Source organism: Sciurus carolinensis, chromosome 4 (genome assembly GCF_902686445.1).
Source record: "Sciurus carolinensis chromosome 4, mSciCar1.2, whole genome shotgun sequence".
Lineage (NCBI taxonomy): Eukaryota > Metazoa > Chordata > Mammalia > Rodentia > Sciuridae > Sciurus > Sciurus carolinensis.
In genome coordinates this window covers 49,232,343-49,257,474 of record NC_062216.1, presented here as the reverse complement: position 1 = coordinate 49,257,474, position 25,132 = coordinate 49,232,343, and positions in this window count along the sequence as shown.

The following is a 25,132-nucleotide window of genomic DNA, read 5'->3' as shown; positions in this document are numbered from 1 at the left end:
AATATAAGATAAGGGGGGGCCAAGGAATTAGACCCAGTAGAGTACAGGACAAGGATAAGGAGCCCACATGGGCACTGAAACAACATGGCCACGGAGGTGGCAGGAAAACCAGGAGAGTATGGTACCTCAGAATCCAATCCAGCAGGAAAGGTCACTCTGCACAGTGCCTGGGAGATAATACTGGGCAAGTCAGTAAAAAGGCAGGCTTGCCTAGACTGGGGAGTGGCAGTGGCCATTGGCATGGCTTTGCTCCTTGGTTCACATGACCTGCCTCGGAGACTTCCACATGTATTTCCTGGCACAGTGGGGGAGGGGACTTTGAGTCTAAGTCATAGACAAAGAGCCAACAGAACGAAAATAAGAATGTTCATGGAATCTAATTCATCTGATGAAGCAAGGAAAAGGACTTGAACAGTAACTGACACTTTGGTGTTTGCATTTTAGCTTTGGCCTTGAGGATACTTTGGGACAAACTGACAGCCCATCTCTAGCAACTATAAAGGAGTGTACAGTGCCTGCTGCAGTATGCTAAGCCCACCACTGGGTTTATTATTTTTTATCCTTATTTTTTCTTCAAATTTCTTCAATGATTTTTATTCTTGTGTAGTATGTGCATTTTATAAAATACTACCTTTATCTCTTGGAGAGCATACACACAATATCTGCACATACACACCCCTATGTACACAATATGTGTATATACACACCAATAAAGTAATAATTATTTGCAAGCCCCTTTCCTACTCTCTACGCTTCTTCAGTGGTTTTCTAGATCTTAGTTTATAGAATCACTGCCTGCTTGCTCTCCAAAGCTACATTTTTCAAAAACATATTTAATTCCTTTCTCTCTTTACCTGCCACATTAAATAAGTTACCAATTCTGTAATTTCTAAGCCAGAAATGACTCTCCTTTACTCATTCCTGTCTCCTTCAACCCATTCCTATTTCATGCCTCCCTGTGACACTCATGACTAACACTATTATCTACTTTCTTAAAAACACATGCAGTGTATTAAAGTTCCTAAAAATAAATGAAAAAAAATGACTAAGAACTCAATAGAAAAGTGGTTCAATTGTGTTTTAAGAAATCATAGAAATGGATATAAAATATCTCTTAAACTTAAGAAGACATGCTCAATTTTGCTCAATAAAATAATTGAAAGCTAAACTTCACAAAAATACATTTTGCACCCAAACATTGCCAATGATCAAAATTTTCTAACACTCTGGGTTAACAAGGGGGTTGAGAAAGGCATCATCAGGCCCTGGCAGTAATAGAAAATGGTACAACCTTCTTGGAGGTCAAATTAAAAATGCTCATACTGCCAGAAAGGGAACCTCCAGCTTCATAATCTATCTATTTCCACATATCGTTTTCTAACACCATCCTATGTCTAACCAACTACAATTTAAGTAGCAGAAAGTCAGCATATATCTGAAGAGAAATTTCCTTTTTCACTGCTTTTCCCCTAAAGGTCACAACATTGAGTCCTATGGAATGGTCCAGACCTTTCCATTTAGGTGAGCCTGGGGGCTTAGGCTCAGCACGGCAGGTGTGGGTCTCCAAACACCCAGGCAGCCAGTCTTGGGAGAAAGTCTCAGGAGGTGGGCAGCAAGTCAATAAAAGGAAAAGCCCAGAGATAAATGAGGAAGAGCCTCACCCTTCAGCAAGAAAATATCCCATTCATCAATGTCAGGACACCCCACCTCCCACGGGACTGGCATATGAAACAAAATCAAGTAACCAAATACAAGTTCCTTCCTGTCTGTAGAAGGCAATATTATTAGCAAGTTAGCCAGCACATCCATCAGTGGTCAAAGAAAATCAATGAGTTTTGGAGTTTTACAAAAACAGGAAAAAGACTAGAACTAAGAGCAGAAATGTGATACACCCTTTACAGAACTTGATATTACTTCCATAGTGATTACGGCAAAGGCAGGCTTCACACCCACCCCCACTTCCTCAGTCCGGGGAGGTGTCCTCACCTCTTTAGGGACAGGGTGGTGGCTTCCCTTCCCTTCACTCCAGGAGCTGAGGGGAGAGTTATTTTATGCTTGCACAATGGCTGGCCAGAACACAGGAGCCCCCTTGTTCTGGCAAAAGGGTGCATTTGTTGGGGACATCCCTTTGAAGTCATTCTGTGATGCAGGAAGGGAAAGTGTTGGCGGAAATTCCCTCCTGATTACTACTTCAAGCATTCCTTCTCCCCAGAAATGAACAAATGTGTGGCCAAGAAAGAGCCTGCAAAGAGTAAGGTCGCAGGAGAGACCTGGACAATTTCCTGCTACTGGAAAACTGGGCAGAACATGTGACTGTACAGAGAATGGGAAAGGAGCAAGGAATGACCCCACCCTGTCCCTGAGCTGTCGTCAGTTGATGGACCTGAGAGAGGTGTTTTTATTTTATCTCATCATTCTCTTTCTTTTTTTTTTTTTTTTTTTCCTTTTTTCCCAGTTATTCTGGGATCTCATACACTGGAGGCCCAAGTATTCCAAAGAATCCTTTGTCTTAAGAAAAATCATCATGCTCTGAAAACAGACCCACCCGGCATCCTGCCCCACCAAACTAAAGAGAAGCTAAGGGCATGAACCTGACACTTTGCATCAAGAAGGTGAAGGTCGCTTTGACCTAACCAAGGGGGACTTAAATCACAGGATGGAGTACAGCCTCCTGACATCTGGAATTTTAATGAACTTAGATCAGGCAGACAGAGCTAGAGAGCATGCTTTAGGGCTCACAGAAAAGTTTTTAAAATAATCACCTTGGTTGATTTTTTTAATTTTATCATAGGCACTAAATAAAGATGTTTAAGAATTCATTCACATTGTTGAACAACAGATTCCTTTAGCAGTGAACATTGCTAAAATGCCTCCACTTCTAGTGATTTTTTAAATATAATAAACCCTATGTTATGGTTTAGATATAAGGTATTTCCCAGAAGCTCAAGTGTGAGATAATGCAAGGATTTTCACAGGTGAAATGTTAGATTATGAGAGATAACCTAATCAGTGGATTAATCCACTGATATGGATTAATGAGTGGTAACTGTAGACAAATAGGGTATGGCTAAGGGAAGTAGGTCATTGGTTGCGTGCCTTTAGGGTTTATATTTTGCCCTGCGTGAGCAGAGCTCTCTCTCTGCTTCCTGGTTGTCATGTTCTGAGCTTCTTTCCTCAGCCCTGCCCTTCCACCATGATGTTCTGCCTCATCCCAGGCCCAGAGCTATGAACTCAGCCAATCATGGACTAAACTTCTGAAACTGTGAGCCAACATAAACTTCCTTCTACATTTTTCTTGTTGGGTCTTTTAATCACAGAGACAAAGAGCCGAATAAAACACTTGACCAGCACCACCACCACTGTGCTCAATTATCTTATTTTTGCTTCTGTTAAAACCTGGCTTAAGTTCCAGAAGAGCTCATGACTCTCAGAGGCTGAGCAGCTCCTGCCACTGCTGAGGTAGCTGGCACAGGTGGAGGAAGAGGCACAACAATGAACTGCCAGTCATTCACAAACCTGTGACCGAGTCCATGTGCCTTTCTGGAATCTTGTTTTGTCATGGAACCTAAGTAGGGAGCCGTCTGCTTGCCCAAAATACATCCCCCATTCACATTATAGAAGAGGTGAAGACAAAGATTCATGAGAACCCATCTCTCTCGACATTTAGTGTAAGCTTTCACTGAGAAAATGTCTCCAGACCACAAAGTCAGCACTGTCTTCTAGTCTGTGTCTCAGACACTAAATATTCCTTTCCCAAGAGCCACCAACTGTTTCCATGTCAATAGCATCCAGAGGAGGGTTCTGCTTGATTTTCCCTTGCCAAACCTTTCTACTTGGAAAAGATTCTTCTGGGCTCGACAGAGCAACTGACTCAGTCCCCATTCAGGTGCATTCTTCTCTAAGGGGGTTGACAGATGTGGTGGGAGCTCATTCTCTAATGGTGGTCATTGGGCATCGGGAGTGGGCACAATTTCTGATGTAAAGGTGCAGGAAGAGCCCCAGTCCCTTTCCCATTTGCCTTGCAATGAACTTCCATCCTGGCTCAGTAGAATATGTCCTATATGGCCCATTTCCTGAATCTTAGTCAAGAGGGTTCTTTTCCCAAAAGGAAATCAGTAAAAGAAAGGGACCAAGGGGTGGGAAGTGAGGAAGAAGGGGGATAGGGGGAGTGCTGGAGTTTGATATTGGTCAAATTATATTGTAATATTATGTGCATATAAGAATACATAAAAACAGACCCCATCATTATGTACAAAGCACCCATAAAAATGGAAAAAATAAATAAAAGAGTAGTCAAAGAGAGAGAGCTCTTTTCCTAAATCCTTGACAGCCTGGGCGCCCTAGAGAACTTTTAGTTTCTTCCCTGCTGTGGGGTTCCCACAGTAAGAACTGTACCCATTCCTGTAATAGTACTGTCCATGAAGATACCACACTTAGATTTAAAAAAATCAGAGTCTGAAAATAACTCCAGATATTTCCTCCCTCAGTATCTTCATTTGTTAGGTAAGAAAACAGACCCAAGAGTAATAAGGAAGGAAAATGCCTTTGCAATGTTTGGCATAATCATTCACCTGAGGTTCACATGCTTTGCAACTCTAGGTTCAGTTGCTACATCTAATTTTATGAACATGATAGGAGTGTTCATAACGAGTAGGTTTGCTGGGTTGACTGAACATCTAGGTGCAACAATATGAAAAATTAGCACAGATAGGAGATTGGCCCAGAAAGAAGTGAGACTCCTGTCTCTCTGCCACAGATAGAATGTGGTGGACAAAAGCAGATTACAATTGGAAGCACTTTAACAAGCACAGTCATTTAGGTTAATATCTGCTCAGACACTCTCTCTGCCCCTTATCAATCCTGAACAGTCACTGTGAAAGCAGATATTTTTCAAATGGAAATGACAACTCTTTTCATGTGAATAAGAAATGAGAGTAGGGACATTGAGCCACTCCACAAAAGACAAGGCACTGGCTATAGCCTATGGAGGGGTTCATAAAATCTCTAGATGAATAAAACTACCCTAGTTCTAATGTACCCATTACATTATTTCAAAAAGCTTTTTAAAAAAATGTATTGTGGTGATTTAGCTAATAGAGTCGTCTAATCAAGAGCACAAAGGACTTCCAGGCACATTCTGTCTTTCCAAAGATGGCGGCTGCCCCCGTCACTACCACAGCCCCCCAAACCACCTCAGGCATGAGGTATGTTCTCCTTGCTCCCACACATGCTCTTCATTTTTTTCTTATCTCTCTACCCACAGATACTTGTGTGGCTCCAGACTTTTCAAATATGTTCTTATTTTGACCCGTAGTTTTCCTGGTAAAGTTTCAGTCTGAGAGAAATCACCAGTAGAAGTTCTAGGAAAGCTGTTTCTCACTGTCCATCTATCCCTGAAGGATATAGCTTGGGAGTGGTCAGCCTTCTGCACATGGAGGCTGTGGCATTGGGATTTGCTGGAGGCAGCCTGCAGCTTCAGTTCTTCACCTGCTCTTGGGAGAGAAGGGAGGCACAGGGGAAGCCATGATCCCAGGCTTCTGTGAGGCAACCCCATGCCTGCACTGGTGAAGAATGTCCATTCTCCTGACCTGATTTGCTTTCTCATTCTCTTGAAAGGCATCTCTAAAGTTTTCACTAATACTGACTCTTAGAAATGAGGGACCATAAATATAATCTGAAAAAAGAATATGTGGATTGGAAGCACCAGGAAAGCTGTAGGCTACCCCTTGTATGAGCTGTCCATCACTAAAATGTAAAATCTGATAGGAGTACAGGGTAAAGATCTCTGCCTCTTCTGAGGAGAGCTTCAGAAAGGGTAACATTTGTCTCCAGAATGAAAGAATGACTAGAGTTTAAAGGGCATCCCCTAAGATGCCTTTCCTGACCATCCTCTTCTCACCCCTTGGGACTTCACAGTCCCATTCCCAGTATTTCTGCCTATTTGTTGGCCTATATTTTCTGCTTATAAGTTCCATAAAGACAAATCGATGTTTGTTTTGTTCAGAGTTTTAGCCCTAGAGCCGAGCACATTGGCATATAGGACATGGCATATAGTAATCTCTCAAGAAATATCTTTTCAATGATTAAACCAAAATTTCTACCAAAATGGCATTTTGTCAGTTTAAAATATAAGCAGGGGAAACATTCTATGACGTGGCCATGGAGTTAGTAGTTAAATGCAAACCAAGTTATCTTGCATTTGCAATTTTTAGTATATGAGATCTAGATTTTAAACATGGAAGAGCTCAAATCTCCATTCCAGGAGCAAGTCCTATTGCTGTCACCAGGAGTTCTGCAACCTTCTCTGTGACTCATTTTCCTCCTCTGCAAAATGAAAGGATTTCAGAATCACATGGAACACTCATGCCCATCCTCTCCCACGACTCTTCATGTATTTACTAAAACCTAAAGTTTGTCTGTTTGCAAAATTCAGTGCAACTGAGAGCATGTTCAATCATTAGCACTTTGGGAATCTTCTCTTTTGAAACACCTCCCTGAGACATAAGCTTTCTTATTGCTTTTTAAGTAAAAATTTCCTACTGAGCACGTTTCTCCATGAGAACCTAGGACTCACTCACAAGGAACAGAAGAAACAGGTGAAGATGTAGAAAGGACAGAGCTGATAGAACTATGTTGTTTAGCTGACATCAAGGGGACACCTGAAGCTGTGCTCTTCTGCTCCTGGGATCTTAAGGAACCACAAAAATACGGTAATGAGTCAGGCTCTATAGCCCGCCAGCAAGCTCAGACGCAAGGTGCACCCCTTGAATTTCAATATTGCCCAAGGAGTCCAGGTATATTTGAAACAAAACAGGTAAACGAAACAAAACAAAACATTGCAAAATAACTGCATAGTGTCTCCTCCGATTTACTGTGGAAATTGCAGATGCATTTTCTAAAACTATACAAATGACCTCTTTAGCTATAAGGCTTCCTGATGTTTTAAATTAGAAACCAATCAAATAGATGAAAACTACTTGTTGAATTTGCCTCCCAGTGAAATTAAGTTGCAAGCTAAATTCAGAGCTTCTGAAGCTGTAAAATCCAAATGGGTGTCTGCAGAATAGGGCATGAAGTATTAGATTATGCCAGTCAGGACTTGGATGATATTTGTCATATTCCTCACCCCCAAAATTATACACCAAAGACTGATGTAAATGTGTTGTTAAATAAAACCAGAATATTTCCTAAATATTAGCAAAGGACTTAGATTACCTGTCCAAAAGGAAGGACTTCATTGAAAAAGAAAAATGAAAGATAAGTTAAAATCTTGGAAACTGAAACATATCTGTGATCAGGAAACAGTGTCACACTGGATGCTTCAAGGAGTGACAAGGATTACTAGAAAGGGAGAGAGGAATTCTCAGAATTTGTTAGTGACTCCAGTGCAACTGAAACAGAGTGTTTTGCCCTTTCTGATCTGCATTCTCTCTAGTGAAAATGTGTGTAACAAGCAATCATAATTTGAACGACTAATTTCTTTATTCAACTCCAAACCCATCAGACAGCATTCTGATATTCATTTGCCATCTCAAATAAATTTCCATATCGGGGAGAAAATGTGCTAACCTGCCAATAAGAGCTTTTAAGTATCTCCTTTGGAGATCTATTTCTCAATGCAAATTGATGACTGATGTTTACCATTTTGGCCTGGTAAGCAATATCTTATAAATTGGGCAGGAATGAACCAGGGGCCTCCATGAGCAAATGAATCATCCCTGGATAAGCTGACAAATGTTCATGGCTGTGTCACAAGGAAGCAGGCATCTTGGGAAGCCGACCTTGACATACTTCCTTACTGCAAAGTTGAGCTTCTAGGATGAAGGAACCTTTGGCAGGATGAACATCTCAATATATTTTCTCTAAGAGGAAGTACATTTTTTTAGACCGTTATCCAAGCAGTCATTGAGAAAGAACCAAACTCTTCATGGATAGGAAAGACAATACATATGACGTGCTTTTCAAGTTGTAGGTTTGGACATGTACAATGAGAAGATCAAGCCAGAATAATTACTGTGGAAGTCACTCAGCAGTTACTTATGCAGGCCTACCACATGCCAGGTAGTGTGAGGGATGTGGTGCTGAAACAAGCATAAGTTTCCTTCCAGAACAGTTCATCTATGAAAGGAAAGAAGATCATTTGTACAATACAAAGTCAAAACTAGTATTTCCTACTGTCTGTAGAAGATATGGTTGAAGTGCCACTAATACAGTTCAGCAGAGGAAATATCACTCACTTCATTTAACAAATGCTATTTGCCAAGTAGTGTTCTACTAATACGTATTAGCTCATTTAATCTTTCTAAAACCTACAAGGTAGTTACTATTGTTATTCTAACTTTACAGACAGGAAACAAAGAGACATAATAAGAAATTTGTTCAAATTCCCATGGCTAAATAGTGGCAGAGCTGAGACATGAACTGTGGCAGTCTGGTTCTAGAATCCTTCCTGTCTGCCACTACACTGCTGTCTTGCAAGTGGCAGCTGGAAGGATCCAAGGAAGTTTTTATGAAGGCGGGATATTTACACAGAGCTTCAAGGAGGAGGATGGGTGGCATTTGGATGTGCCGACATGGAAGGAAGCACATTCCAGGCAAAGTAAACTGTGTGAGGGAAATAGGGAGGCCAGCATACTTGGGGCGATTGTTTCCTAGTAAGTCAACAATAGTCTTACAGCCTTAGCACAAGTGCAAGTTCAGAAAGAATAACTTGTCAGTCAATGCAAAGAGCCAGAATGAAAGGTCAAGTGTGAGGGCCAAACAATGGTTGAGAACCTAGCCTTTCGAACTTCAATCTCCACGATATCCATTAATTCTCTCTATCCCAATCTTAAGTTGAATAGTTGACTTAAAAGGAAGGTAAGGATTAGATAAAAGCAAATCTGTAGTAGGGCAGTTCATACCCTTTTAACACCAGAAATTCTAAGTATCATAACCAATTTGTTTCATCAAGGAGACAACCCTGAAACCAGAGACTCAACCCTTACACAGGAAAAAAGAACCAGAACTAAGTCCTGAATATAGAACTGATATTGGAACCTATTGGAAGCTTTAATGGGAAATACTGGCAGGAGAAAGCAATTAAGGTTAAAGTATGTCATGAGGTCAAAAGAGAAAAATATTCAGGTCTCCTGAAATAATGTTTTGAGCATCCCTTGTCTCCTGAAGTAGCCACTTACACTGCTGACCAACACAGACCCTGACAAGGTCTTCAGATGTGGACTCTCCACTCTCCACCTCCCTCATTAAGCATTGATCAAGGAGAGAAACAGGATACCTATCTCAGCAGGAGAGGAATTGGCTATGGACAAACCCACATTTGGAAAACCAAATACAAGGTTCAGAATTGGTTACATATGGGGGGAAAAAAAGAAGTCTCAGGCAGCCAGCCACCTCTTAACAATTTCTTGAAAGATCTGCTTGCATCGTGACAAAGAATTGCTGCCACAGTCTCCTCTGTGATCTCAGGTGCATGCTCAGAGGATTGAGCAGAAGAGTGGAGGTGGCTGGCCAGAACTATCCTAACAGTCACCCACCCCTCCAGGAAACTGGGAGAAAGTCCTGAAGCTGGATCTAAAGCTGTCCGGCTGACACCTGAGTTGCCATTTCTAAAGAGGCGGGGATTCAGTGTGCATCTTCTTTGCCTTGCAAAAAACACTGCAGTGCGTCTCAGCTCTCTAATTCATTTGTTGATCAAACATTTGCAGAAGTTGCTACTGTTTTTCCCATGAGTTGTTGGAGCTCTGGAGATTTGGATCAGTGACTGAGATGCTTAAGGGGAACACCAAGTTAGGAATCCCTGGGAGTCCTGGGCTGTAACTCTTTCAGGATTTCTTACCCTCCTCACACTGTTTAACAAGAATTGCTAAGAAGGCTGCATGGCTTAGGGGAAAATGTGACTTCATTGAACATATGGCCAAGAAAAGAAGCACACTAAAAATTCAGGTCAAGGAAACCCCATTCCAGGTATACATTTCCAGGGCTCAAGGAATGAAGAATAATTAAATGTAAAACAAATTAGTTTGGGTACTTGGAAGCTGGGGACTGAAAACAGAAAAACTGAGGCCTAAAAGAAAACAAAATATTAGCACAAGAAAAATGAAAAGTATAAAACCAACATTTTGATTTTCTGCTGTTTCTCAATGACTCTCAGAAAAAAAAAATCTGTATTTCTGATTTTGAGGACTAAGAAAAACTCATAGCAAATTGTTATGAATTTCTGAAATAACTTAGCATTTCTATTAAAATAAAGGTAACAACTGTTTGCTATTTAAAATGTGGAGGGCTAGGGCTCTAGCTCAGTGGTGAAGTGCTTGCCTTGCGTGTAAAGCACCACATAAAAATAAATAAAATGTGGAAAAAGCACAAGAAGAAAATAAGAAATTGTCTTTATAATATCAAGAAATACTTATTAGTATTTTACTCATTTCTCTTCTTCTGCATGTATGCACACATATGCATATTTACATAATTGAGATTGTTATACACAAAATGTTATCATTTGAATTTTTCAATTAATGTATCATATATTTTGAGTGATCAGTATTATTTATTATATAGTACATGTTCAAATAGGAAATAACAGCTTTTTTCAACATTAAAAAATGCTTTCTAAAAACAATTCAAAATAGAAACATTATAATATTTGGGGGAATTTGCATCTATACTGAACATGTACAGAATTTTTCTCTGGTCCGTATTTCCTAAACATTGCATAACCTGCATAACAGTTTCTTTCATAGTATTTACATTCTATTGGTTATTATAAGTAAATCTAGAGACGCTCTAAATTATGTGGGAGGGTATGCATATGTCATATGCAAAAATTATGCCAATATTTGAGAGACTTGAGCATCCACAGATTTGGTATCTGAAGAGGGTCCTGGAACCAATCCCCCATGGATACCAAGGAATGACTATTTCAAATAGGAAAAAGGATAATGTATTCAATTAATGGTGTTAGAGTAACTGCCTATTCATTTAGGAAGTTTTACAGTTAAATATTTATCTTTTACCATGAACACAAATAAATAATAGATATATTGCAGTACTAAATATTAAAAACAAACCTAAAAGAATTATTAGGAGAATACATAGGGACTTATTTTTCTGATCTTGAAGAAGGGAGGTTCTCAACTACATAAGAGAAAATCAATAATCAGAAAATATATGGTTAAAAATCTTACAAATTATTAACTGAAAGATAACACAAGAAAATGGATAATGAGTGTGAACAGGAATTTCCCAGAAGAAATGTCTAACAGACATAGGTTAAAGTGCTGAATCTTGTCAGCTGAGAAATGCAAATTAAACTATATCAAGATAAATTTCCTGCTCTGTCAAGTCAGAAAAACATTAGAAGGTTAGTAATATGATACCGTGTTGACAAGAGGGTAGAGAGATGACATTCTCACCTAATATTAGTTGAAAAGTAAGTTAGTGTCAACTTGGTGAAAGACAGTTTGGTGGAAACTATCAACATTTAAAATGAATGCATCCTTCTGTCTGGAAATTCAACTTTAAATCATTTATCAACATAATATCCACAGTGTTTATAAAAGGAACCAAATAAGGTATTCAGTACAGCATTGTGGTTTGTGATAGCAAAAAAAAACAAACCCAGACTTAATGCCCTTTATGTGGGAGTAACAGAATGAGCCAGACTTGGTAACACCTGCATATAATAAATTATTGGATGATGACTAAAAAAGGACAAGAAAGAGTCATATGTACTATAAGGAAAGAACTTCAACATGCTTTGTCAAGTGCAAAAAACAAATTGCAGAACAAAATATATGGACTGGTCTCATTTTGTTTAAAAAATCCACACAAATAAACTTTGCCTCTCTGTGTTTATCCTTAAGAATTTGGAAAGATACAAACAAAATTGAAAAAAAAATATTATCTCTGGAAATGAGGGAAGGATTTGGTGGGGAGAGGAGAAGAGAGAATGAAATGGAACTTCTGGGTTTTTTTTTTTTAATCAGTGTTTTATTTTAATGTTGTTGGAAGTTTATGCATTGAGGATGTATGCGTGGTGTTTTTGTATTTATGGATATGCAGAGAAGGAGAGTTAGAGCTCCCATCGCACACAACCAGTGACAATCTTTGAATGAATTATCTTTCCCTTTCTGTTATATATAGAAACAGAGATACATAATGTACAGAACTGATATTTATTCACTTATTTGTTCAACCAATGCTTAAAAGTATCTACAGTGATCAAGGTTCTAGGGTATAGCAGTAAACTTAAATTCCCTAATTTTATATTAGTGAAGGTGAAAGAAAATAAAACAACAGCAAATATATCATTTCAAATGCAAATAAGTGCTATGAAGAAAACAAATGTTTAATCACACTACAAATGTAAGCAAATAAGCAAATCCAATAGCATGGGAATATTTCCATTTTGGAAAATGTAGCTCCTTAGCAATAATATTAATAATTATGCTTTCCATCATATGGTTTATTTAAGCAACTGACCATTGAGGAATGCTTGAGTTGTTTTTACTACTACATACACGTGTTATTACTTTCTTCTGATGTCTAAAAGTGGAATTGCTCCGTGTTGCAGTGGTAGAAGAAGAATCTCTTAGTTCCAAAACTGCAACTAAGCAGTTCACAGTAGTGCCTGCCTCTAGTCCCAGCTACTCAGAAGGTTGAGCTAGGAGAATGAAAAGCTCAGGCGTTTGAGTGCAGCCTGGGCAACATAGACCTCATCTCTGAAAGGAAAGAAAAGAAAGAAAGGGAGGAAGGGAGGAAGGGAAGGAAGGAAGGAAGGAAGGGAGGAAGGGAAGGAAGGAAGGAAGGAAGGAAGGAAGGAAGGAAGGAAGGAAGGAAGGAAGGAAGGAAGGAGGGAGGAAGGGAGGAAGGGAGGGAAGGAGGGAAAGAAGAAAGAAGGAAAGAAAAAAAAAGAGGGAGAGATTGCCAAAAGTGCAATGAAGAATAGATTTGTTTTTTCTCTTCACATGGGCCCTACCTGAAAGTCCCTAAGGAGTCTTATATCTGGCTTGTTCATAAGAGGCAGCAATTTTGTCAACTTGTTTGAGCAAGTTTAACAGTAGTGACACAGAATGGAGGGCATGGCCTGTCACATGGTGTTGCCCTGTAGCAGAACCAGACGGTTTCTTGATTTACGGTATAACGAACACTAAGAGCTCTGTCATGGCTCTTAAGGAAAGTGTCCACACATTTATAGGCTGAGAGACAAGTAAGCCACCAATGCTCTAAATGGTAACCTTACTAAAACAAATTTAAACATGTCTTTGTGCCTAAATTCAAACAATTCAACTCTCATTGTATCACCTCATCTCATTTAATATTTTGTTTTTAATTTAATTTTTAATTGACATAACATTGCATATTTTTGTGATATACATCATGATTAGTTCATAAAGTAGAAACTATAAGTCCAACTAATTTAGACAATCATCTGGTGGTTAAAAAAAATATCTTACAAGAAGATTTTTGCTTGGGTGGCTCAAAGATTTCAAAGAGGATTTTTGTGAAGACCAATATCAATATATTAGCAGCAAACACTCTTGTTGCAAACTCATCATGTGCCATTCACCATTTTAAGTGCTTAACAAATATTAAATCCTTGTGATAACCCAAAGAGGTAGGTATTTAATATCCTCAGCTGACAGTAAAAGTAAAACAGAAAGAATAAATAAATGGCATCACACAAGTGTTTGGCAGAACCAGAATTAGAACTCAGGAAATCTGACACTAAATCCCAATGCTTAACCATCATTCTGTGCTGTTTTTTGACACTTAAGGTCAAAGAAGGTAACACAAGATTTTAGATCTTTATGCATTTTGTCAACTGACCCATCAGAATAATTTTATCAGTTCAAAAACTCACAAAATGTGCTCTTCAACCATGAATACCACTGTATTATTTCACTAATGTTTACTAATCTGGTAGATTAAAAGAGAGAACATCTTTTATTTTAATAGCATTCTATATAGTAAAACAAGTTAATTTTGAAAGATTTTGTTTTCATTTCTAGGATTGCTTTTCATATATTCTGTCCATGTTTGAGTACATCATTCATCATTGCCTTATTGATATTTCAGAAACAAATCTTTGTTTTAGTATATAAGTGGAAAAATTTTCCCTAATATTGTCATTATAATGTTGTTTATGTCCTTTTTTGAGACTGTTACACAGAAGTTTAAATCCCAATGTGTTAAAAATGTTCAATATTAATATGATTTATAGATTTTTATGTCATGCTTATAAGGATTTTTACCATCTCAAATTTTAGAAAAATATCTTCTCATATTTTTAGTGTATTTATACTTTCATGCTTTTATTCATTTAAATATGTGATCCATCTAAAATTTATCTTGATTTGTGGAATAAAGCAAAGAACTAGCTTTATTCTATTATAAAGTTGCAACTAGTTGACCCAAAATCAACTAATACATATCTATATAAAAGATTATGAAGATGGGGAGCATTATATACAAAGTAACAAAAAGCACAGATGAAACTGTGCAAGCCAAAAGACAGTGGAGAGACATCTTCAAACACAGAAAGAGAAAAATTAAAAATTGCTTACCTGGAATTCTATACATAGCAAAGATATTTTACAAAAATGGAAGTTAAGTAAAAACAAATAAAAGCTAAGATTGTTCACTGCCAGCAGACCTGCATTACAAGAAATGTTAAAGGGATTTTTTTCAGGGAGAAGGAGTACAATATCAGATGGAAATTTGGATCTACACACAAAAAAAAATTACAAGAAATGGTAAAGATGAAAATAAATGTAAAATACATTCTTCCTTGGGCTGGGGGTAGCACTAAGTGGTAGAACGCTTGCCTAGCACACACAAAGCCCTGGGTTTGTTTTCCAGCACCACACACACACACACACACCCTCACACAATATATACATATATAGTGTCTCCTTGTAATTTCTCTAAAAGCAAATTCACTGACTCCAGTAAAAATAGAAACACTATGTGTTGTGGAGTTTATAACATATGTAACTTAGGCTTTATGACAACAGTACACAGAATAGAAGCAATGGATTGGAATCAACTTTTTTCAGATTCTTTCACAATGGAAGGAATGGTTATCAGAAGGTTGACTGTTATAAGTAACAAGGCCCTGGGGCATTATAAACCCTAGGGCAACCACCAAAATAATTTTTTAGGGAAGCGTAACTAATAAGTTAATAATTGGGATAAAATGTAATAGTAGAAAAAAAAAAGGTCAATTAATGCAAAAGGAATATAAAACAGGAACAAAGGAACAGAGAAACAGATACAAAACAAGGAGCAGGACGGTAAATTTAAATTCAGCTCTGTCAAGAATAACATCAATTGCAAGGAGATTGAATGTAAAAATTAAAAGAGATTAATGGGAAAAGAAAGATCCACATATTCCAAAAGAAGCTAACTTTAAACATAAAGACATAGGTTTAAAACCAAAGGATGAAAAAAGATACTCTCTGCATATATTAATTAAGAAAGCTGGAATAGATATGTCAGTATCACAAAGTGCACTTCAGACTAGAGATAACGAGGGATTTTACCAGATGATAAAGAGGTAATCCACCAGGACGATATTTTGAAACCCCGTTGTTTGCTGCATTCACGAAGAAAGTAGAGCAATCCTCATGTGTATGTGCTACTAACAGAGCTTCAGAGTGTATGTTTTATCTGTATACACACACAGGATAGAGTTGAAAGAAGAAATAAACACATCTACAATTAAATTGGAGATTTCAACATTCCTTTCTCAATGACGGAGAGAGCAAGTAGACAGAAAGTCAGCAAAGATGTAAAAACTTAAACACTTTGATCTAATCGACATTCACAGACCATTCTATCCAAAGAGCATCATATATGTAATTTTTTAAATATACATTGAACATTCAGATTGACCCATTTCTGGACCAAGAAATAAATCTTAAACTTAAAGCACAGCAATTATGTTTTTGACTATAGGGGAATTGAACTAGAAGTAAACCTCAGAACAATATCTTGAAATTCCCAAATAATTTGAAATCAAACAATATTAAATTGCTTCTTTGAGAACAATATACTCATCATTTTTTTAGGAGTCCTTTTATTTCTCTGGATTGGATTTTACTATTTTCTTCATCAATCATTCTCATACTTTGGAAGTTTATGCTAGGTTTTCATTTTATTTTATTTACTGTATTGTGGTTTCTTTTCTGAATGAGATTTCTTATTACATTTTATTTGATAATTGATGATTATTTGTACCTAAGGACTTTAATTTTGCACTTTAAAAATCTAGCCACCCTACTGAATACATTTCCTCTTTTTTTTTCAGTGTTTCAATTATGAGATGGGCTCATCTGCAAATAGTTTCCTCCCTATTTTAAAATACTTTTATTACACTTCTTCATTCTTTTGTCTTCTAAAACAGTAATGATGGCTGGGACATTGATTTTTTTTGCCATGGTGGGGACTAAACCCAAGACCCAGTGCAGAAGAGGCGAGGGCTCTACTGCTGAGCTACCTCTCCAACCTGTGGGATGTTTTGTTTTGTTCCTTATTTGAATGGGCAGAATTCCAAGCTTCACCCATCAGACATGATTTCTAGGGGCCATGATGAACTGTCAGGAATGTGACAGGTTGCGCTTTGCAAACGAAACTGGAGAGCCTAGTTCCATGAAGGGAACACACCCCCTGGGGGCAAAAGCAGACCTAAAAGCCTCACACTTCAGCAGAGAACCAGATTAGTACAATCACTGCACTACAGCCCTCGGTATCTGCTTCTCTCCAGGTCGTTTTTTTTGCAACCTGTTGGGAAAGGGGCAGGGCTGAGAGTGTGATTTAAGAGGCAGGTCCACACTGCCTCTCTTGGAGCCTGAAATTCCACAACTTGAGCACTGAGTCTTTCTGTTCTTTTTCCTGCACACAAGTTAATACCTTTAGCCATCTGGGCTTTCAGGGATTAGCAAACAGTTGCCCTTGGGGTGAGAGGAACATAGGCACTTGCTGAGTGTTAGGAGTAGGCAGAAGGTTTCAGGAGGAGTCAGGTGAAAACCTCACTCCTTTCACAATTTTACCTGAAGCCATCCTACCCCTCCCCAGGCCCTAGAACATTCTCAAACCCTGGAGGAAGTTCACTCCTCTGATCACGCCTCTGATGGTTTCCCAGGCCTTGATGAAGGAGCACAGTGACTGGCCTGGCCTGTCCCTGACAGGTGTGAGCCTGGAGGTCTCTGGTTCCACAGGGGAGATCTGAAGTCCACCTAACAAGACAGGAATGAACTTCACCCAGTGAAACACGCAAAACTCCTAGCCCAGTACCGAATGCAGAAATGCTGTGGACTTGTCCTCTCCTTGCTGTGTTCCTTGTTTTGTGGATATAGAGATTCTTGGGAGAATGAGGGGCCACTGTGGGTCTGTTCATATGCTCCCTTGGAGTTTCTAGAATTTCAAAATGTTGCAAGGAAGCTGGGGCCAGACTAGGGTAATTCTATAATAATAAAGAATATTAGAAAATTTCCGTTGGTTTTGGCCTTGTCCATTGCCAGTAAACATGACAGAGACTGTGAATAGGACACTATGGGCAACTCAATCACCCGCAGCAGTGGAACAGTCCTAAATTCCACCTTAGGGTTTCCCTCTAAAGCTACCATGCTGCCCAGAACGTTCTGGGGTAGATTCTCTCTGCCATAATGAGGCCAGAGATAAATGACTCAATTGGGAAAAGACCATGCTTTGGGTCAGACAGTTGCTGCATCAGACTTTGACCTGGACCTATTTACAATGGTGACAGTGAAACAAACTTGGAAAGAGCAAGCACCATACTGGTCCCCCAATGAGATGACATAAACTCTGGCAAAGAATCACAAACATTGCTCCCATCTTCTAAGTAAGTTTTATAATTATGACAGAAGGCTGTCATTAATTCAAAAACGACAGTCACTCAAAGAAGCACTAGGGGTGCTGAGTGAAATGGTAGATAGAGTTGTCCCATTTGGGGACTTAATCATGGAATTTTAGCCCCAGAAGGGAAGGACAAAATTCCTTTTGGTGACTTCCCTGTGCTTTGGTTCATGCCGCAGAGAAGAGGCCTGGACAAGGTCAGAAGGACAGCCTCAAAGCAGAGGAGTGGAACCTCATGAGTGGTGACCAGAGGGGAGACCCAAACCACATACAGAGTAACTGGGGTTGGAAGGAGCAGAGATGGTGAGGCCACAAAGAAGAACTTTGTAAGTGCCTCGGGAAGAGCTGCGAACTTCTCAGAGCTTTCTCCCGGAAGGGGACGACCTGAGGGACTGTAGTTCCGGACTTTCCAGCAGATAGAACATGAACCCAAAGACAAAGCTGAACATCACTAACACTCATACCAGGCCTACATCTGAAGCCAGACTCCATTTCCCTTTTCCTCAGGGTTGGCCACCTCCACCTTTTTTTGATGGGTGTTTCTCATCCCTGAGTCATGTTCTGGCCTCTGTGACCTCTCTGTAAAACGGCAGATAGCTCATGGCTACACAATGAGAGTGGGAATGCTTGTTAAGACATTGGGATCATTAAAATGGATTTCTCATAGGTGGATTGTGGTATGAATGACTTACTAAGCTGCCATAGAATCTGTTCTTACCCCTACCACCTGCTTGGAACCTTCTGTAATTCTGCTGCTTTCTCAGCACCCTGGCCCGGCTAAACAAAGCTTCCTTGGAGAGGGTGAAGTCCTCATGACCAGAGAGGTAGGCGGAGAGTCCGGCTCCCTCTGGTGGAACTGGTTCCGCGGTGCAGGGTGATGAGTTGAAAGAGATTTGAAGTCAAGAGTCCTGAATTTGAGAGCTGGTTCTATATTTGCTCTAAGTATGACGTTGGTCAGTCCCTTCAAACTCACTTCCTAGGTCTGTAAAATAAGGGAAGGAATTATCTTCGCCCATTACATTGTTGATTCAAGGGGACAGTTTTTTGAAAGTGCTTTGTAAACCATAAATCCCTCCTCCTTAATAATCATGTTGTTATTAAATGTTATGGTATTTTTTGTCACACTATGCTAAGATGTGCAAAATAAATGTAACATCTTATTTTTCATAACTTACCTAGACTTCTCCAGATCTCACCTCTTCGGTCACATCGATTATGGCCTGTCAGGTGAGATTCTAAATGCTTTATACATTTATCGAATCCTCACAGTAACCCTATGAAGCAGGTGGCATATGATCTTCAATTTAATGGGTAGGAAAAAAAACTCAAATATGCTAGCTAGCAATATCAAAATCTCCTCCTATTCCAACAGTTTCTCTTCAAAGTAGTCTTCAAGAAAATGCCCAGTGTTCTGCCCAATCCACCTGCCCAACATGGCCCCTGGATAGCATTTGGGGAATTCACAGTATCCTGGTAGTTGCAGAGGGTCCTCCTCACCCTGTGTACCCTTGAGCTATTTTCTGTCCTATGGGGCACTGCAGGGCATGGACCCCGCCATCTGTGGCAAGGAGGCTGTGGTGGCCTAGCATTCCCCAGGCTGACTTGGCCCCACATGGCCCTCACTAGCTTTGAGTGTCTTCCCAAAAGATCCTCCTGCACCTCCATGGTGGCAACAACCAGCATAAGCTCCCTCACTCCTGGTGCCCCCTCCTCTCATGCACATCTCCCACAGAGGGACTCTTGGATGTATTCCAAGCCACATGGGGGAGCTCTGTCCAAAGGCAGCGTCCCATCATTTCCACTCTGATTCACTTATCCTGGAAATATTTATGGAGCACCTACTATGTCCCTGGGACAGTTCAGGTGCTTGGGATTGGGAAACAAAACAAAGACCTTTGCCCTAGTGGAGTTGACATTCCAACCACCCCATGACAGTGGAGGAGCACCCCATGAGCTGGTCTCCTAGAGTCCCAGCAAGAAGCAGAACAAAAACCCTCATCCTTGGCTTCCCTCTCCCGACAGCATGTCCTCTCTCCTGGAGAGGGAAGTCCATTCATACTGTTTCTGGTACAATCTCCCTTCCCACATCTCCGAGGTGTGGGCATTGTATTTTATCTTCCTCTTTCACAAGGACTTCCTCTGTTCCTTCTAGGCTATCTGCTCTCTCCATGATTCTCTAATAGAGGCACAGCAGGGCTTGGTTCTTAACATGCTAAAGAGAAATATTTCAGATGCAGAGAAATTTCCTCTCTTCCCACAAAGCCTGACTTTCAAGACTTTTGTTCCAATAAACAGGCAAAGAAAGTCAACTTTGTGACTCCAAGTCAAGTGGGAAAGTGGTGACCCTTTGTTCTAAGGGTCCTGCCCTGGGCACATTCTGTCTGTTCAATGTTGGAGGTATAACGTTAGTAGAGAACAAAAGATTTAAAAGGAAAGTTCAACTCCATCAGCAACCTCAGCAAATAACCAGGACAGAGACAAATCAAGTGATGGAGTTCCATACACAAAGGCATATTGCTTCTTAATGTGTTCCCTCTAGCTTTCATTATAACAATGACACCCAGGAAATCTCTCATTGAATGAAGAAATCATCTGTTAGGGAGCACAGTCTGTTATTCACACACACACACACACACACACACACACACACACAATGTCTATGGCTCTTACTTCAAATGCAGCATTGAGGAGTATACAGGGAGTCACTTTGTGCCCTGGAGGAAAAACTAGCACCAATTAAACAGTACTGGCATATTAATTTGGGGAATACGGAGAGGGATATGGGATGGAATTGTTTGAGGCTCTTTCTGGAAGAGTCACAGAGAGGCAAAGGAAAGGTAGCAGAAGGCTAGTTGAAAGAATCAGGAAGACAGTAGTGATCATGCTTGGGGCTAGAAAGAGACTAGGATGATCAGGATGGAAGCCAAGTAGGGAAGAGACAAACTAACAAAAGACCTTAAAAGTCAGATGGAAGAGATCGGATTTGAAATGAGTTTACTAGGCTAAGTGAGACTATGGTAATAAACAGAGCCCAAAAGTTTCAAACACGATTCGAGTTCATTTCTTGATGATGTAGACAGTGGTCGGATCTCATTGGTGGGTGGCCTTCCTCCTCACAGTAATTCAGTGTCCTGGGTGGCCTTGTTTCCAAACTGCCACCTCCTTACGGTTGTCATTGCCTGAATACGACTGGTGTTCTTCTTGGTCATTGTGCTGACATTCCACTGCCTGAACTCCGTCATCTGTTACATCTCAGTATATGAAAGACCAGGAAACATAGGTTAGTTGTGTGCCAAGGAAGAAGAAATGGATTTTCAATGCCCAAGCAGCAAAATCTGCTGCATATGAAAATCCCTAAGGGGTTGCTACCACAGTTCTTAACACTCAGCCTGTTACCTCACCATCCCCACATGACTCAGGGTGGTTTGCAGGAGAGAAATACCAGATGCAGATTGACAGCTTGGAGATTGCCTCTGAGGTTGTGAAGATCCCAAACTGGCTGATGGCAGTCAAATAAAGAAGAAAAGGGGGTTGAGAAGAAAAGAGTAGAATTGGGGAAGAGTTGATTTTTGGAACTGAACATAAGAATGCTTAGTGAATTGACTAAATCTAAGGTGCATGTAGGACCTGGGATAGCAATGTTGATGGTCAACACTAGATTGAGTCAGTCTGAGAGCAAAGGATGATTAGGTAAGGGACCCATTGATCATGAAAGCAGTAAGAGAATTTAACTTTTAATTTGTTCTTTTTAGATATATATAAAAGTAGAATGTATTTTGACATATTATACATACATGGAGTTTAACTTATACTAATTAGGAACCCATTTTGTGGCTGTACATGATGTGGAGTTACACTGGTCGTGTATTCAAATATGAACATGGGAAAGTTGTCCGATTCATTCTACTGTCTTTCCTATTCCCATTCCTCCTCCCTTCCCTTCTTTTCCCTTGGTCTAATCCAATGAATTTCTATTCTTTCCCTATCCTCCCTCTGTTGTTATGGGATAGCATCCACATATCAAAGAGAACATTCAGTCTTTGGTTTGGGGGTCTGTCTTATTTCACTTAGCATGATATTGTCCAGGTCTATCCATTTACTGGCAAATGCCATAATTTCATTCTTCTTTATGGCTGGAATACACATATTCCATTGTATATACATACCACATTTTCTTTATCCATTCATCTGTTGAAGGGCACCTAGGTTGGTTCCATAGCTTGGCTATTATGAATTGAGCTGCTATAAATATTGATGTGGCTGCATCACTGTAGTATGCTGATTTTAAGTCCTTTGGGTATATAGGTCAAGGAGTGGGATAGCTGGGTCAAATGGTGGTTCCATTCCAAGTTTTCTAAGGAATCTCCATGCTGAAAAGCAGTCAGAGAATTTCAGTGAAAGAGATTCATGCTGAGTTATCTCAACTTTCTCATAGGGTCTGAGACCTCAACACATAGGATTATGATCTACTCTTCTCAGATGATAAATTAAGAGGCCATGTATGCACAACTCTTAGAGAACTATACCAGATGAACTGGTACCACCCTCACCTTTGGATTACCCTTGACCATTTTGAATGCAAAGAAACCTACTACTTTAAGAAATGTTGAAGGGAAAGAGGTTCTCCTTCCACCATGAAGTCTAATACACTACCCCAGTGGGAAATGTTAGTGTCTTCCCATAAGTCTTTTTCAAAACCTACAGTTTTGCAACATAGTAAGGGGTATCAAGCACAGGGTCTCCTGTGGGAGACCCTCAATGATATGCCCTGATGGTCTTCCATGACTCTAAATGATCCAGAGTTTACTCTTGACCTACACTTAATAAATGGAATCGTCAGTTGGTAGGTCCCATTGGTCTCACAAACCTCTGCTCCCTATTCACACACAACCCCTCTTAGAGAGGGCATCCTTCTCCCTGGGTTCAATGACTAATGTTTGATTCAGCTGCACTCTCAGCTTGAATGTCATTTTTTCCTAACAGCACATCCTCCCACCTTTTCTCCCCATGTCAACCTGGGGAGATGACTCACCTCCCCAGGAGATGCAGTTTGCTATACCCCAACTCCTACCTCCTCAACCCCCAAAGACTGACTGGGTTGGAGTGAGGAGCAGAGGGAATGTCTACCAGGGAAGACAAGACAATTTCCCAAGAATGATGGATCCCACAGCCAAACGAACGTGAAAAGAGGCAAGGCCCTGAGGCCTGATGAGCAGCCCAGGGGAGTGGAGTGGTCCGCAAGGGGGAGAGGTTGAGAAGAGCCAATTCTAGGAGGGCTGTCACAGCCTGACTAGACCCTGAGTGCATGAGAGGCTGTGAACCTCTTCTGGTCCCCACCAGGCTCTCTCTAGGACACCCACAACTCCCTGGTAGGTTCAGCTCCATGATTCATCATGCACATTCGCAGGGTGGCTTTGAGAAGGGGTAGAACAAAGGGAAAATCAAAGCAAGAATGTTCAAGTGCAGCCCTGTAGGAGGACTTGGCTGCAGAAGTCACATAAAGGTGACTTAGGAGTCAGAGTTACATGAGAAACCTACAGGCTGCCAGGGATCTGGTGTGACCTGCCTCCATGGAAGATGCTTGTCACCTGAGGATAAACTCACACTCCAGGCTAGAATGTGAAAGAGAAAAGTTACAGTTCACCCAGGCTGGGGTTTGCTCGGCCACTTTGTGAAACGAACCTCTTGCTTTGAAATGGAGCAAACGGAGATTCAGTTCAATATTAGTCACTCATTCAGCAAGTTCCAGGCCCGAGGCTGGAATGGAGGGTCACAGGCTTCAGAGCAGGAAAGAACCCTGGAGACCCTCTACTCCCAAAGGACCTAAAGGAGTAACTTGCCTAGAACACCAACAAGTAGCCACTGAGCCTGAAGGAGACCTCCTTCTTCCTGTTTCTCTTCATGATCCACTGATCACCTTCTGTCAGGAAATTATTTTATAATCAAGAAAACGTGTTTGCCAGGAAACCTCAAAATTGAGGCCAGGAGAAAGAAAATGTCTAGCCGCTGTGCTGGACTCCCCTGCCAGTGCAGGCTGACCATCCTCAACGGGAGAGGCCAGCTCTCCTTGTTTCTCATAGAACACAATCAAGCCTGCGTCCCCACTCTCTCTGTAGAACTATCTTCTGCTGAAATTCATTCATATCCCTAGAATCAGGCAGCCTCCCCCTCATGTTTGCCTCTTGTACATGACCACTAAGAAATGCAGGAAGGAAATCTGGTGGCTCCACTTCCATATCCCTAACTTCCTCCTTGGTGCTTCTCATGGTACCACCCTCACTTCCCTGTTCTCCCTCACCTCCCCCAGTTAGAGGAACTGCAGCGAGTCCACAGTGGAATGGGCTCTTACCGTCAGAGAGACATGACTTGAATCCAACAGACATCAATTACTGGCTGTACGATCAGAAGGAAGTTACTTAATCTGTCTCAGTGTCTTCACTTTCAAATTGAAATGGATAATAATACACCTCTCAGAAGTCTGCTGAGTTAAATGAAGTAACCAGCACACAAATGGCACTCAATACATAAATGTGGTATATAAATGGAGCTCAATACATACTCATTTCTTTATTTCACTTATCCCAAATCCGCTCCTTTTTTTTTTTTTTTTTTTTCTAAGCACAGGGCCAGAATAAACGGTGCCTTCCCAAGTCTCACCAGCAGTCTGACTCCCAGATATCACCCAGGCTGCACTGCTCTTCACTCCATCACAGGTGTGCCCTCCACAAGCCCACTTAGGAGTCAGCCCAGTGACAACGGGCCCAGAGACTCTGAAATGGGATTCCTTCTGAAACGGCAATGTGCTGACCAGGGTCTTTTGTGAATGCCAAATGCCTCCTCCTTTCTCATCTCTGTGCATGTATACTTAAAAAGACATAATGGAGAAAGGGATAGAGACCCTGGGGAAGTTGGTGTCTCTCCCTGAATCCGGCTCCCATTTCTACCAGTAGCAACATCCTTAGGAGAGCCAAGAAGGTTCTGAGCTTGCCTAGGGGCAAAAGGCTAGCGCTCTGTTCCTATGAGAATGCAGGGGATGGTGGTTTTCAAAGATGGCTGCAGCAGCATCTCCTACCCTCCAGCCTCACAAGCTGACTTTGGCACTGAACCTGATTGGACTTATGAATGTGACAGGAAGAACACCCATGACTGTCAAGGTGAGGTCAAAGAGGAGCTACAGTTTCTGCTTGCTTGTCTCGTATGATTATTATCTTCACTGGTAAAGCACTGAGAAGTTCTATATCCAAAGTTCTAA